At 35.6% G+C, this 15,065-nt stretch overlaps 1 protein-coding gene across 1 annotated transcript in view; it reads right to left on the bottom strand.

Annotated features, from left to right (window-relative positions):
• The window catches only part of LOC135079474 (uncharacterized), a 43,258-nt gene that overhangs the window by 24,506 nt on the left and 3,687 nt on the right, over window positions 1–15,065 (bottom strand). The window lies entirely within an intron of this gene.

The raw sequence follows: 15,065 nt of genomic DNA on the forward strand, positions 1-15,065 counted from the left end.
TCCACAATTCATTCACTTCACTCACTGTGCTGAAACTCATTTCGTTGTTGTTAAATGCACTACTTTCTTGAAAACGTCTATGTACTATCTTTTCCCCGTAACCTGAAACTGCTGTAAAAATATACAAAAGACAACACTTTGGTTCTGAGGAAATACAAAAAAGCTTATAGTGAGCAATTTAAGTTTACACAAAATAAGTAAAAATGACACAAAAGTAGTTTAAGCTTTAAAAGTTACCATATTCCTATAGTTTAAACCCAAATACCTTAAACCCAGTATCCAATGACTTGATTAGGACTTACAACATTGCTTATTTGATTTCATAAAGGCCTTCATTAAGGTACCTAAGTACAGCGGACATCGTGCCCCATTCCAGTAAGACCGTTTTAAATTATGTCAACAAAACGGGGAACATCATAAGATCAGCGATAAAATTAAGGAGCGCTGTAAAAATAAAAATAAAAGCAATGGCTTCGCTAAAATTTCACCGGTAGGTAATACAGTAATACCGCGGGGAAATTGTATTTCACGATTACACCAATGAATAGAGATGATTGTAAACGAGCTCCTTTTTATCCCGTTATTGTACCCTTTCTCACAATTTCACCGTTTTCCTTTCCACTTATCGTGCCACTGTGCTTTGAAAGAGAAAATATCAAGCAATGCCATGGAGAATTGAACTCGGAGAAACAAGGGACATCTGTTAAATATTAAGGTGGAATGATAAATAATTTTGCTATAATAGATTTCTGATTCAGGTCTAATTTTTTTTCATAAATATTTATTAAGGTCTCACGAAAGTAGCAAAATACTTAGTTCGAATTTGAGTAAAATTATAAGAATTTATTTTGTTGTAATCTCTACAGCGCAAGTGCTGTTCTTTATAGATCACAATATGATATTAATTTAGATTAAAATCTTAACCTAGATATCATACATCTCCACAAGTTACATGTAAAAGGATTGTGGTTATTTAACCGGTTTAAGCTACTTAAAAATGTCAACGCGGCCACAAGGAATCAGAGTGACTTTGGTAAGAGTACGTGAGGCCACCGAACAAAGGCTTAGGAGCGTCTGCATCGCGGCCTGCGCTCCACCTCCACAAAGTACAAAGCACTAGAGCAGTGGTTCCCAACCATTTCTGGACTAAGGACCGCTTTGTTTTCTTTGTTGCTCGCAAGGAAAATGTTCAAGGCAACTAACTAAAAAAAAAATCGAAACTGAACTATAACTCGTGGAACCCTAAATGGGATCGCATGAGACCGAGGTAACAATTCATTTCTATTGTGTCTTGATTCACAGGCTTGAAGGGTTAGCCAAAAACTCAATGTAACCTTCGAATTCTAACAAAATATTTTTAAGGCAAAAAAAATACAGTTTTTTAAAGGCTGGGTTGCACCATTTTACTTTGACTTTGGCAAACATCAGAAATCCGTCCAAACTCCATACAAAACACATCGGTTATCGTTATACATACAGTAAAAGTAAGTTGGTGGAACTCAGCCTGAGTATGATATTTGAGCACGTATCTTCTGTATACTTCACTCACGAAACGTCCGCGAAGCTTGAAAACTTGGACTATATTTCGACTGCTATGGACCACCGGTAGTCCTCGGTCCACTAGTTGGGAACCCCTGCGCTAAAGGGATAAGAGACCCGTCACAAACACAGGCCTCCAGGCTTACCCTCTAGACTCGTTTTTATTTCTTCTCGAGGCGCCGTAGATACTGGCAATCAACTTTTATTAACTGTTAGAGTATGAGTAAAAAGGAAAACAACTAATGCCCTCGAGGAACGTAATAATCTTAACTAATAGCGAGAAAGGGAAACGTCGTTTGGCAGCTTTGTTTTATTTATTAATTTATGTAAAATACAAAAAAGAAGTCCGTGTAAGGTCTTATTAAAGTGCTACGTACATCTTTACCTACTGAGACTAAACACTATTCCTTACATTGTTCCAAGCTTAAACTATATTAAAAGTACATAATACGCTATGTCATTGGCTATGTTGTGAGCTATGTCATGTGCAAACCGCAAGAATACACAATGAGGAGAAAAAACAACGATTACAAACAACTAATACCCAGGAGGAACGTTATTAGTCAAAGTGACAGTTGGAGTCCAAGATAGTTTGAATATAATTTGAAGTTCTATATTTTATTCCCAACTAGGGAGCGTCTGCGACGTCTGTCTGGGACCTGAGGCTGGTGCAGGTACTGGAGAATTCATTGAAATACGGAATGTAAGTGAAACTGAAATGAAATGTAAGTGAAACTACCAAAAAAATATAAAACGTGGAATGTACTTCAACCTAACAACCTAAGTTATGTTTTAAGCTGATTAATTGCAAAAATATAAATCATGACCCGGATCAGGAAAGCAATTTCAAAAAATTGTTACAGGTCTCGGGGGATGCGTGCTAATGTCATTATAAAAAAACTCGTGGAGAGAGCAGAAAGCTTGAAAATTTTATTTTTTGATTTTATTTCTTAATGACTTGGCAATAATAAAAACTTATCGTTAAAATTTTACAGCATTGGAATATAAAAAAATTGGAACAATCCATTGTGACGTACGAGTACAGTAGAACGCCGATTATCCGAATTAATTGGGACCGGGGTCGATTCGGATAATCGAAAATTCGGATAATCGGTCATAGACTGGTAAAAGAGAAAAATGAACTGTGTCTGTCACAGATAGAATAAACTTTAATAAGTTTAACAAACAGATCTATTTCTACTGAGCGTTATTGTAGAACTGCTACAATAACGCTCAGTTAAAATATGTCCGAGTTCCATCAAAACAAATCAAAAATTACCTACTTGGTTTTAATTTTTTATGTGTATTACGGTTAGGACCGATTCGGATAATTGGCGATTCGGATAATCGGCGTTCGGATAATCGGCGTTCTACTGTATATTAATCCCATAGACTCTCTGAAATTTGTCCGTCCATCAGGCAACCATTATTGCTGTCTTTGTGTTTAATTTAGAATCTTTACCCCCTTGTTTTCTTCAGCAGTATTATAAAAGGCGTTACTTTTCATACTGCTGTTGATAAAGCCTCTGACGTTACACAAACTGGTTTGGGATAAGCTAACATAGATTACGGTGTATAAGCAAAAACAAAAGGTCATAGTCTCCTCTCGGTACAAAAGACAATCTCAATAGAACCTCTATTGTGTTTCCATCAGGTTTATGCCTGACGTATATCATTTATACCAAACACGTGGCTTTGTTCGAGTGATGTGAGGTTGTAATCGAATTTATTCCTATATTAAACTGCACAACGGTGTTTGATTTGATAAACAATTTTGTTTTTAAACTTAAAAATAACAAAATAGATATAACGCCCGTATTCACAAACGATGCTTGCTTAAGTAAGTGAAGCAGAAAAACGAACGCACAGCGTTGAATAGAGCTCTTTGATTGGTTCGTGTGTCACCCTGTGCGTCCACGCGCACTGTGAGACCTCATACATAGTAGTAATATTTATCAATAAGGGTGATAGTGAATGATTAAAACGCTAATGGAAGTGGATGCCATTATTCTTATTTTGCTAGGTAAAAGTTTTTCGGATGCATTTTACCAAAAATACGCTACGTGCAAAGAAAAGATTTTTGTAGAATCATATGACCCTTTAAATTGTACACTTACCAAAATTTTTCAGATCTCAGTACCTAACTGTATCATTAATGAAATGACATTCTTCAAGATTGAAATGAATTCTGCTTTAATCATAAAGCTTATGTTTAACGAAACGTGAGTGTAAAATTTGCATAAAATCCTAATGCCAGCTAAATTTGAATCTAATTGCTTATTAAAACAACAACGGCATCAGGTGTGAAAGAATGTTTTCCCTCCACTTTGTGTTTACAGAAACATTAAGGCTTTAAAGTATGTTTTTCAGTAGAACAAGAGTTTAATTGCCCATAAAGTGTAATTTATCGCTTGAGCGACGTGTGTAATATTCTACAGTATATGATTTTACAGTGATTTTACATTGAGACAATAAAAACCAACAGTAAATTCTGTTTTATGCAACCATAAAGCAACTATGTTTATTCTGCGAATGACTGTGTATCTCTACATATTTAATTTACAGAAATCTTGGATTGAATTAAATTTATATTTGAGTGGAAAGAGCCAGTTCATTTGCATTTTATTAACCAACGTGTACTTATTTTAAATGTAACTCATATTCTTAAAAATATAGGAGAAAATTGACAAGTAATTGAATCCTTCATCCACACTCACATAAAATTGTGTCAAGAGTATAATACATACAGCATAAATGGCTTCAATAATATGAAATGAGTAATTGCATATTATTTCTTTAAACAAAGCATTAAGTATAAGGGTAATAATAATTCGAAGTTGACAGAAATGTCTTTATTTTCTATCACGAAATGTGCCATTTGCTGCCGCAATTCATGTTTCCACGACTAAAACAAAAGACAACGTCATTAAAAAGAGCAATTACGAGAAGTTGTGATGCGGCGCGTTCTCGCAAAAAGTCGCGATGCCTATTCGCGCGAATGTTTTTTGTTGGGATATTCTCTCCCGGCTTTCTTGCGCCACAGAATAAGTAATAGTACAGGTACAGAAGGATTACTCCGCAAGACGATTTAAATAAATGCGAGTCTTGCTACGACGCGATACAGTGGAATTCAGCTCGCACAGCACTAAGTACCTACAATTTTATTCACCTACAAGTTTTGTCTCTTTCTATCGCGTGCCTCTGAACTCTTCTTACGCTGTTAGGGTTGCTGTCTAGTAGTGTCTTGTAAAAAAATAATTAATCTACTTATTTGTAATGAGGTACGTATGTAGGTAAGTACGCATTGATTATGGAAAACCTTGGAAGAGGCCTTTGTCCAGCAGTGGACGTCATTTTTGGCTGAAACGAACGAACGCATTCTGAGCAGTAGTCATGGTAGGTTAGGTTCCTATACTATCCTAAGAATTATTGATTACCTACATGGCCAACATACCTTTCAACATCTTTGGGAAGCGAAAAAAAAAGATAAATCCGGTAGATTTATTTTCGAATTTAAACACCCGAACGCCGCACAATAATATTTTTTTCTCTTTATGTCCATTTTTAAATAATACTTCGATCATAGAATTAGGTACTACAACCCACGCCAGCGTCCTGACGGGCGCGCGCGTGACACTCGACTGATATAATACCCGCCGGCGGGGCGCTTCGCTGTAGGTAATTATCGGATGTACCGCGCGGAGTGAGCCAGGCCTGCTTGCGCGGAGGTGACGTGGAATCATGCAAGAAATGTGCAAACGTACTCAGGACTCAGAATATTCATGTGTGTTAATATTCATAGCCACGAAGGCACCTGCTGCACACTCAGTTAAAGATCGTGCACACATTGCAAGTGTCTGAGCCGAGCCGTACCCGCGGCCTTCGCGGAGCTGGTATTAGCAATGTACAGATGACGGCACGTCAAGATAACCACAGTGGGTTCGTGTGCAGTTGTAATAGGGGTGAATTTGCAACAAAAATGGGTAGCCTGATGTGCTGTTGTGTGTACAACTGAGTTTATTCGGCCAGATAGCGCTAGTACAAGCTGAAAGTTTTACGGTAACTGCACGTGCCGTATGAATTTCAGATTGCGTTAAGCTGTTTAGGGAAACGGCGAGAAATAGCTTTGATAAAATCGAGGCGCTCGTTCTGTCGGCAAATCCTCGCTGCAACGCTTGTCTAGCTATTTGCAAAACTGATTTAACACTTTTTGCATTAAAGAAAAGCTCAGTATTGAACGGCAATTTTTTAATCAGTGTGTTTTAAGCACATGATAGGTACATAATAATGTTTTAATTCATAATAGATAATACTCGTAAATCTAAAATACCTAATACCTTTATTAATATTTTTTGATTTTTCAGTATAAATAATAACGCTACCTTCGATAGAAGGCAAGTTAAGTTGACTATCTTACTTCTTTTGCTACCGGTTACACTCAGTTCACAACTTTCTATAAGCATAAACAGTAACTAAAAGCATAGTTAGTTATCACCAGCAGTGCCCTTAACAATTTTACGTCACGTTTTTACGTCACTGAAAGTGTCACTTAAGTATTCAAGTACTACTCTAAAGTCTTACCAACTTCAGTACTTAGCCACATCCTTGTCCAATACGGAGTTAAGCCGAGTCGCAAACTGTCCTCATGACACGCATAAAGCGACCAAATTAACATAAGCGCAATAAACAACTCTAAGCGTAAACCAAAAGTTACAGAATCAACGTCGTGGGTAACAAGCCGAGTGGTTAAACTTCTGCTTAAATCTCAACTTCAATAGGAGTTTTAGTCTTTACACATGTGCACATAACTTATTTAAACAGCTAGAGAGCTTAGTTGGTGACACCCAAAGTAGCCAAAAAGTTCGCAACATGTCTTTGTTCCAAAAATTATAATAAGGTTGTCAAATTTTCGGCCACTTTGGGTGTCTCGAACTATTTGAAGCTGGCTGACTGTACAAGACTGCGAGTGCTTAAAAGTCAAATGCGCCGCCTGGTCGTTAGGCACATACATTATGCAGCTCGTAGGCACTCCGCGGTTCTTGCTAAGATCACTGGTTTTTGCCCTAATTTCGGAAAATGTTTATTCAATAACATTTTAAACAATCTTCATTATTTCTTCATAAACATGTGCCTTTTATTTGACACATATTCTATGACTACTAAAGGACAACATATTCTATGACGATACTTTGATACCATTTTGGAACGACACATCGATTGGTGTTGATAAGGGGCGGAAAATTTATAAGCTCTTTTAGCAGTTCTAAAGGTTTTCAGTTTGTGGGATGTTTGATTATTTTTAAACCACTGATTATTTTCTTTGATATAAAAGCAATGTACAGGAGAAACCAGCAAAATGTGGTCTTTCCCTTTGATTAAAATTTCGTAACAAAATCAATGAGATCGGTTGTGGCCCTTCCCACGTTTGAATTTCTACCATTGATTAATACTTTGTTTAATGTTGTTACTTGTATGTGTGGGTTGATATTAGTTCATGTTTACAGTTAAAACCGAACCATGATATTACGAGTAAGGTATTATGTCTTCTCCATTCTTAAAACTGTATCTCACAATCTGAATGTATCATCGCATTAAGTAGAACTACTTATCTAAAAATTTAAAGCCTGCTTTGCATAGAACGTTAAAGTAACGCCCGCTGACCACGAATGGCGTAGAATGGCAACAGAACGTAAAGTTAAAAACGCGATAGTATGCAGAGTGACAAGATTTACGCGCGAGTCGTTTGTTTTCTTGCGTAATCTCCGACGGAGGTGCTCGCTAAACTGATTACGAGTTCAAATTAAGTCGTAAACTTGTAACGCTCAAATTACTAAGCATTAGCACAGACGCTGCTCTTAAGGTTGCCCGAGGTTATATTATGCCGTATTTGTTCCATTTTATTACGCTGCGAGTGTGATGAACGCCGATTAATAAGGTGTCTCCCAAATTAAATTCGTTTAATTTCGCGGTTACGGCTGATATTCAGTCTCAAGTTTTTATTGTTGCCAGTAAAGTCATTAGATCTTCGTATCAAAGGCTTAATTAAATTTTATGGCGTAATTAATCTAGCGTCAGGTCTTGTTGGGTATTATTACGTTGTTAATAGTCTGAGATCCCGCCCAACATTGATTATTCTCTTATCTAACAAATGAGAGTATTTTATATTAATGCTTAGCTGTAGCAAATATCCCGGGAGTAGGTTGTTTAATCAATTTAAGTCCACTTTTTCTACCATGTGGATGACACATTGGGGATAATAATATTGACACTCATAAAATCAAGTGGAAGTTAGTACCCATCTTTAGACCAGGTCTTGGATGTACGTACACCACTTTTCAAGTGTGGAGTTATGTGAAGTACGGAGCAGCCAACTAAAAGTTGACATTTATAGAGTACCTAGTAAACGTTATTACAGCGTACAATTTAATCAAAGAAAGCGTAGTCTTTCACTTTGAAGACTTTTAATAACATCGTTAGTGCAAAGAAGAATATCGTCCAGTTAGGAATCGTGTGTGCTACAGGGAACACTAATGGCTACGCCGGATTCAATACTTAAAAGAATGTGTGCCATTTATTTTGCTCGCTCCTTAAGTGCTTTATATTCTTTGTTTCTTGTAGAATGTGCTTTAAGTGGCCCACTTGAGACGAATTCGGGACGTTTCATTTAAAGTTGTACGATTTTGAAGCTTCAGAGGACGTTAAAGGCTATTACAGGAAATTGATATTCAGTTTAGCTTTTCAATAAATTGAATGTGTCATTTTAACATTAATGTAAATTAGTCCCAACGGCCCCGGTGGATCTGCCCCGTCAACGGGGTGGATGGGAAAAAGTGTTTCAACGACCCCGGTAGACATAGTCTTAGCGTGCAACGGGGTAGATGGAATACATCAAGTGTCAACCACCCCGGTATATCGTTTAACGGGGCGGATGGATCAAATCAAGTTTCAACCACCCCGGTTAAGGTGTCCCTTATTTTTCAAAGTTTTAAATTTGTAACGCATAGGTCTTAGTTTTGTTTGTTTGCCTCTAAAACACTCGGAAATAAATTTTTACCTTATTTGGAGTACGATAACCCGTGCCGACTTGCATCGAAACATGTTGCGCGGCAGTAGCGGTGCGTATTCGCGGTATTTGTCATTTGTTCTCAATTAATCTCGTGATTAACACCTATTGTTTGACATTTAGAAGATGGCTGTGGAATTAAGAAGCAATAAAAAAAGTATTTTCTTAGTCGGGGACGTAAAGAAGAACGGTCATCTGTGACCCAGGCCCGACAGAAACCAGACATACCTCAGTTTTTTTGTCATGTCTTAATTAGTTAAATTATATATTTTTTATATTCGAAATCTATGTATAACACCAAAATATTAAATTATATATTTTACTTTATATTACCCTTTGTTTTTGTTCAGGCGTTATACAAAACTAATACAAAATGCCTATTTATCACCAAAATTGGTAAATTTATGTATCTAAATGTCTATTACAGCTGCTATGGTCTGCGATCGCGATCGAACGTCGAGTCTTTCGTCATCGTAGTGCGCACTCGCTAAAATAATATTTTGTATATCTGAAAGTGTTGTGAATGCTTATACTAAAACGTTTGTTTTTATTTGTATAGAGAACAATAGTGTCTAGACAAACCTAAAAAGGATTTAGGACGCTATTTGGATCAAATATGTAATTGCTCAATAATGAATAATAAATAAATAAAATAAATAAATAAATAATCTAGGTGACCTGGAGATACAGCTGGATTATACAGGGTGGAAACGAGAAGTTACAAAATCCAAAAATTCAATGTGACCAGCTTCCATTATCTGTAATCTATTATTGGTACCATTTGAAAGAGCTCGTGAAGCACTTTCAGAATCAGTAACTAGTTTTTTGATATCTTGTATAGTTTAAAAATAATCGAGTGAGATCACTTATCGTTCCATATGTATAACCAACCTGTATAATCCGGCTGTATCTCCAGGTCACCTAGATACATTCCATAGCAGCTGTAATAGACATTTAGGTACATACATTTACCAATTTTGGTGATAAATAGGCATTTTGTATTAGTTTTTGTATAACGCCTGAACAAAAACAAAGGGTAATATTTTGGTGTTATACATAGATTTCGAATATAAAAAATATATAATTTAACTAATTAAGACATGACAAAAAAACTGAGGTATGTCTCGTTTCTGTCGGGTCTGGGTTTTTTTTTGTATGGGGCGTGACCGTTCTTCTTTATCAAATAATAGGTACAAAGTTACCGTTAATCGTCAAGTTTTTGCAGTATTTTTTAACATATTTTGCGAAGTTAATTAAATATTATTGAAAGCTATAATCTCATCATTCGGGAGTGTATTATATTTTGGGAAAAGCTATAAATCCTACCAGAACCTAACTGCGTAAAAAAACTTGTGTATCTTCACCATGCTTGGAGGGAGTTGCAAGAAAAAATATTTAAAAAAATCAAGATTTATAAGCGCCGCGGTGAGGAGGATTTAAAAACAAATAAAATATTTTAACAAAAACAAATAAAACCAAGGCGTCCAGAGTGTTAAGGTGTAGACAAAAAGTTAGTTAAGAAAGTAGAAAGTGCAAGACAAAGAAAATTAAACAAATAAATAAATAAAAAATAGAGCAAATATGTTTCGGAGGTTTATCGTCATTTCTTACTACGCAAGATTCTATACAAACGCAAGGACATCACGACCAGCTTACAAGCTCTGAGGAAAGCCTTAAGGCACTCTTGACATCCAATTTCCAAAAGGTATATGAGAGTGTTGACAAATTGATTTCCAAGGCAGCCCTGAGCAAGTTTAGTCAACATCTTTGGTACTTCATATCAGAAGAAATTGCCGTTTTATCACTCTTTGATGATGAAGGTAATGAACAAACACCGTCAATATTGTAGCAAAAGTACAAAGAGAGAGTATGTATGATTCTGGGAAGAGATACATTCCATCTGAAGAAGGTATGATTATTTCTATGGTAAATAGGACATTTTACAAATTTTTTATCCTGTTTTTAATGAATTGATAATAATACTGCCTTATTTATTGTTGCTGGAAAACCATTGAGTGGTTTTGTGTCTGTCAAGAGTATACATTTATTTTCTCGATTGAAAATTGATAATAATTTCCCCCTGAGACACAGTTCTATATGAGATAAAGATGTTGCCTATTTAAAAGCAAAAAAGTGCTTTCTTTAAGGGTAGTTAATGATACAGCTGAAAGGGCTATAAAGCTTATGCAAGATTTTCATGGTTTGATCACTGCAAAGGAAGAGCAAATGCTTTTTTTACTTTTAGAATCAGAGATGCGCAATTGCATTATTCAGTCAAAATTAATAACAGTATAATAGTCTAATGTGATAAAAAGTAACTCTAAAACTCCTCACTAACAAATAATAACAAGGAAATCTAAAATTGTTACAAAACAATTGTTATTCAAGAATCACAGATACGTAGTTACATTAATCTAAAACTAATAATCATAATTTGTTACCGTGATATTTTTATGTCAATTTTAGAATACTTTTTTTCGTTATTAATGATTTATTTAATTAGAGGTCGACAAACAGACAGGGGAGACAGAGGAAAGTTGTAACAGAGGGAAGTTGTGACATTGTCGAATTTGTAAAAATCAACAAATTCGACAATGTTGGAAAATTACACTATCAGCGAGCTCACAACAGTGAATATTTGTTAGCTCGAGACTTGAACTAAAAAACTCGCACTGTTACGAGCTCGCTAGTAGTTAATAAGTTCCAAAAAATCGACAATGTCACAACTCTCCTCTGTTACAACTCACCTCGGTCACCCCACTGCGGAAACTGTTCGAAGGCGTGCGCCATGCGGCAGCCGGCATTGTCCAATAAAAAACGATTTTATTAGAAATCCCCTTAGCTCCTTCGCTAAGGCAGTTCATTACGTGCTGAATCTAGATCTTTACATTTTTTGGTAATTTAACAATATTATAAAGAATAGGTATACCTATTAACCGTGATTCCAGTATAGTTCATTTAGAATGTTTTTGTATATTATGCAATCAGGGAATTTTACCTTATGTCATTATTTGTTGATAACTATTATTGTATTTCATAATCTTATCTAATGAAATAGTATTTAGCCCATGAACAAATGATTTTGCTTGAGCCTGATTGCCTTCGTATAAAGTACTACCATTCTAGGCTATGAAAATAAGCTTTCCATTTTTATAATTAGCTATGCAAATTACAGGATTAAACGCTTTTCACCGTAATAATACGTTTCTCCATTATTTAGCTAACATTTTTCAAGAATACTCTGAAATATCCAGGGATTAAGTATATAACCTAACCTAGCATTAAAATATTAAATACTGTTTTTTTTAATCTATTCCCAAAATCCATACAGTATTAACTTTTAAGCTGGTTGCGAGCTGTACCAGATTTCTAGGTAAACTAAATGTACATAATTATGAGTTTTACTAAATTCATCGTTATTAAAAACCTCTTAACTAAATTTGTGAGTACAACGAATTAATGCAAATTATTCATTACTGTAAAGTATTTGGGTTAGTCCCAACGGCCCCGGTGGATCTGCCCCGTCAACGGGGTGGATGGGAAAAAGTGTTTCAACGACCCCGGTAGTCATAGTCTTAGCGTTCAACGGGGTGGATTGAAAGGGATCTTGCTGGAATGAGACTCCTTGTAGTTTCACACACTTTATTACACTTTTACAAAGTTCTTTACACTTTGACTTCTCGTCGCACACTGACGAACGCTCGTGCTACCCGGCCCTTTTATCATGTCCGTTAGAGTGGGGCGAGTGGAGTGGGTGTTCCCCACCAATCGCATAGTCGGAAGCACGTGCGTTAGTCAGTATAATTACTTATAATTTAAAAACAAATTAGAAAAAATATTAAGAAATAGTAATAATTGAAATAAATTCATGTGAATTAATCATACATTTACTGATTTTCTAACAGTCGGCCTTTCCTGACATATTTCCCGTCTCGGGAAATTATACGTACATACATTGTACAATATTAAATAATCTTCATCGTATAACTACACTTATAAATAAATTTGTTGAAACCTCTACACAATATAAACAGTATGAAATCATCTAGGTACATAATAATATTATTTTAATATTATTGATTTTATTGTTGAGGCCTCTACATATCCACAACAAAATATGTACAATTTTAAATCATCTGCGTCATAATAATATTATAGATTAATTATTGTTGAGGTCTCTACATATCCACAACAAAATATAAACAATATTAAATCATCTGCATCATAGTAATATTATAGCTTAATTATTGTTGAGGCCTCTACATATCCACAACAATAAGATAATTACAATTTGCTATTAACTATTCTTTATTGAAGCCCCTTCATGTCTTCAATACTATTTAACTGAGACCCCTTCATGTTCTCAGTCAAACAACACATAATCATAGGTTTACTGAAACCCCTTCATGTTTTCAGTCAAACCCTCATCACTTTTATGATAAAGATAAAAATCACTTATTTAGAATACTTATATAAAAATATCATCATTCGTGTATTGTATGTAGATATTCAATATGATAATATATAAAACAAAAATAATGTATCTAAGCTTTAATCATTTTCATAATAGATCACTATTAATAATATGCTAAAATATTTGTTACATGTTTTGCAGCAGATCAAACGGTGAGACTTATTCACTGTCATCATTATTAGACGATTCAGATTGTGAATCTGCCCTATTAAATACCATCCATGGATGAATTTTGTCAACAGAGAATATGCCACTAAATTTTCTATTTCCTTTACGGGACAATGGTGTGTCTTCTACGACATACCTGTCGTTGTCTAAAATTTTAGTGATACGATACGGCCCTCTGATTTTTGGAAGTAGCTTCCTACTTTTTCCTACCGATGGGACTTCTCTCTCTACCCTAACGAGTTCTCCTAATTTGAAAGTAACGTTTTTCCTGGACTTATCGAATCGTTCCTTTTGTTTTTCTTGATTAACTATTATTGTATCTGTTATTTCTTTTCTAGTTTCTTCTAAGGGTGGTGTAAAATTGACAGATTCATCTACGACATTAAGTTGAAGCAGTGAATCTGGAGTGCCAACCAAATTTATGCCAAAAAGAGCCTGAGCTGGACTCTTCCCTGTCCCTTTGTTTAATGTATTATTAAGACCCCATTGGATTTCAGAGACACACTCATCCCAAGTGTTATCGGGCTTACTGTGGTTCATTGCCGTTAATGCGGATAAAACGGTTCTATTATAGCGCTCCACTTGGCCATTGGCACGTGGAGTAGCCACCGCATTCATAATGTGTTTGATGCCAAGGGAGCTAACATAATTTTGAAAAGTTTTAGACGTGAAAGAGGTTCCTCTATCGGAAATCAGGCGCTTGGGTACACTAAATGTATGAAAATAGTGTTTTATGGCTTTAATGGAATGACTGGACTTGGTACTCTTAACTGTGACAAGAACAATGAATTTGGTGAATGCATCGATAATTAATAAAAGATACGAATTATTCTTTTTGCTGCGGACAAATGGCCCTAAGTGGTCTATAATGTAAGGTGTGAAATGGTTGGTCGACCTTTTCAATTGGGTGTAATAATCCTGCCTTTTTACCAGCCGGAATCTTAGCATGTGCGCATTCCAAACACGATTGAACATATTTTTTTATAAAACGTCTCATTTTAGGAAACCAATAATTACTCTTTATCTTTTCATATGTCTTGTCAAACCCAAAATGCCCTATTTCATCATGATTAGATTTCATTACTTGCCACCTTACTCCTTTTGGTACAACCCAGCGATCTCCATTTTCAGTTTTTCGGTATAATAATCCCCTTTTAACGATAAACCCATTTTTAATTTCAGTTATGTTGTCGCTTTCTTTATCATTTAAAATATGAACTATTCTTTGCAGTTCGGGATCGCTTTGTTGTACTGTAGCTACCCAATCTGTATCAATTTGTCGAACTTGGAATTCATCAATCGTGTTTGAAATTGGATTCCGGCTGAGTGCATCTACGTGGGTCATAAATGTCCCCGGCTTATAAACGATATTTATATCAAACTCCTGTATTATGTTCCACCACCTCGCGACCCTAGGCAATGTATCTCTTTTTTCAAAGGTTGATCGTAATGAGTTACAGTCAGTAACCACGGTGAAGGGAATACCTAATAAGTATACCCTAAATCTTTTCAGGGAGTCTACAACAGCTAAGGTCTCTAAATCGTAAGATGTAAATTTAGCCTCCTCAGGAGATGTTTGACGACTATAGTATGCTACCGCATTAAAAGGTGAATCTTTATCACGTCTCTGCATTAAAATTCCAGCTATACCTACTTTTGAAGCATCAGTATGTAATTGCGTCTCATAATCTGGATTGTAAAACGATAATATAGGGCGTTCAACAAGCTTACTCTTTAGAGTATTAAAAGCATTTTCCTCCACTTTGTCCCATTTCCATTTTGTGTCCTTCTTTAGAAGCTGTGTTAAGGGCCTTGCAATGA

This window comes from Ostrinia nubilalis, chromosome 16 (assembly GCF_963855985.1).
Source record: "Ostrinia nubilalis chromosome 16, ilOstNubi1.1, whole genome shotgun sequence".
NCBI classification, from domain to species: Eukaryota; Metazoa; Arthropoda; class Insecta; order Lepidoptera; family Crambidae; genus Ostrinia; species Ostrinia nubilalis.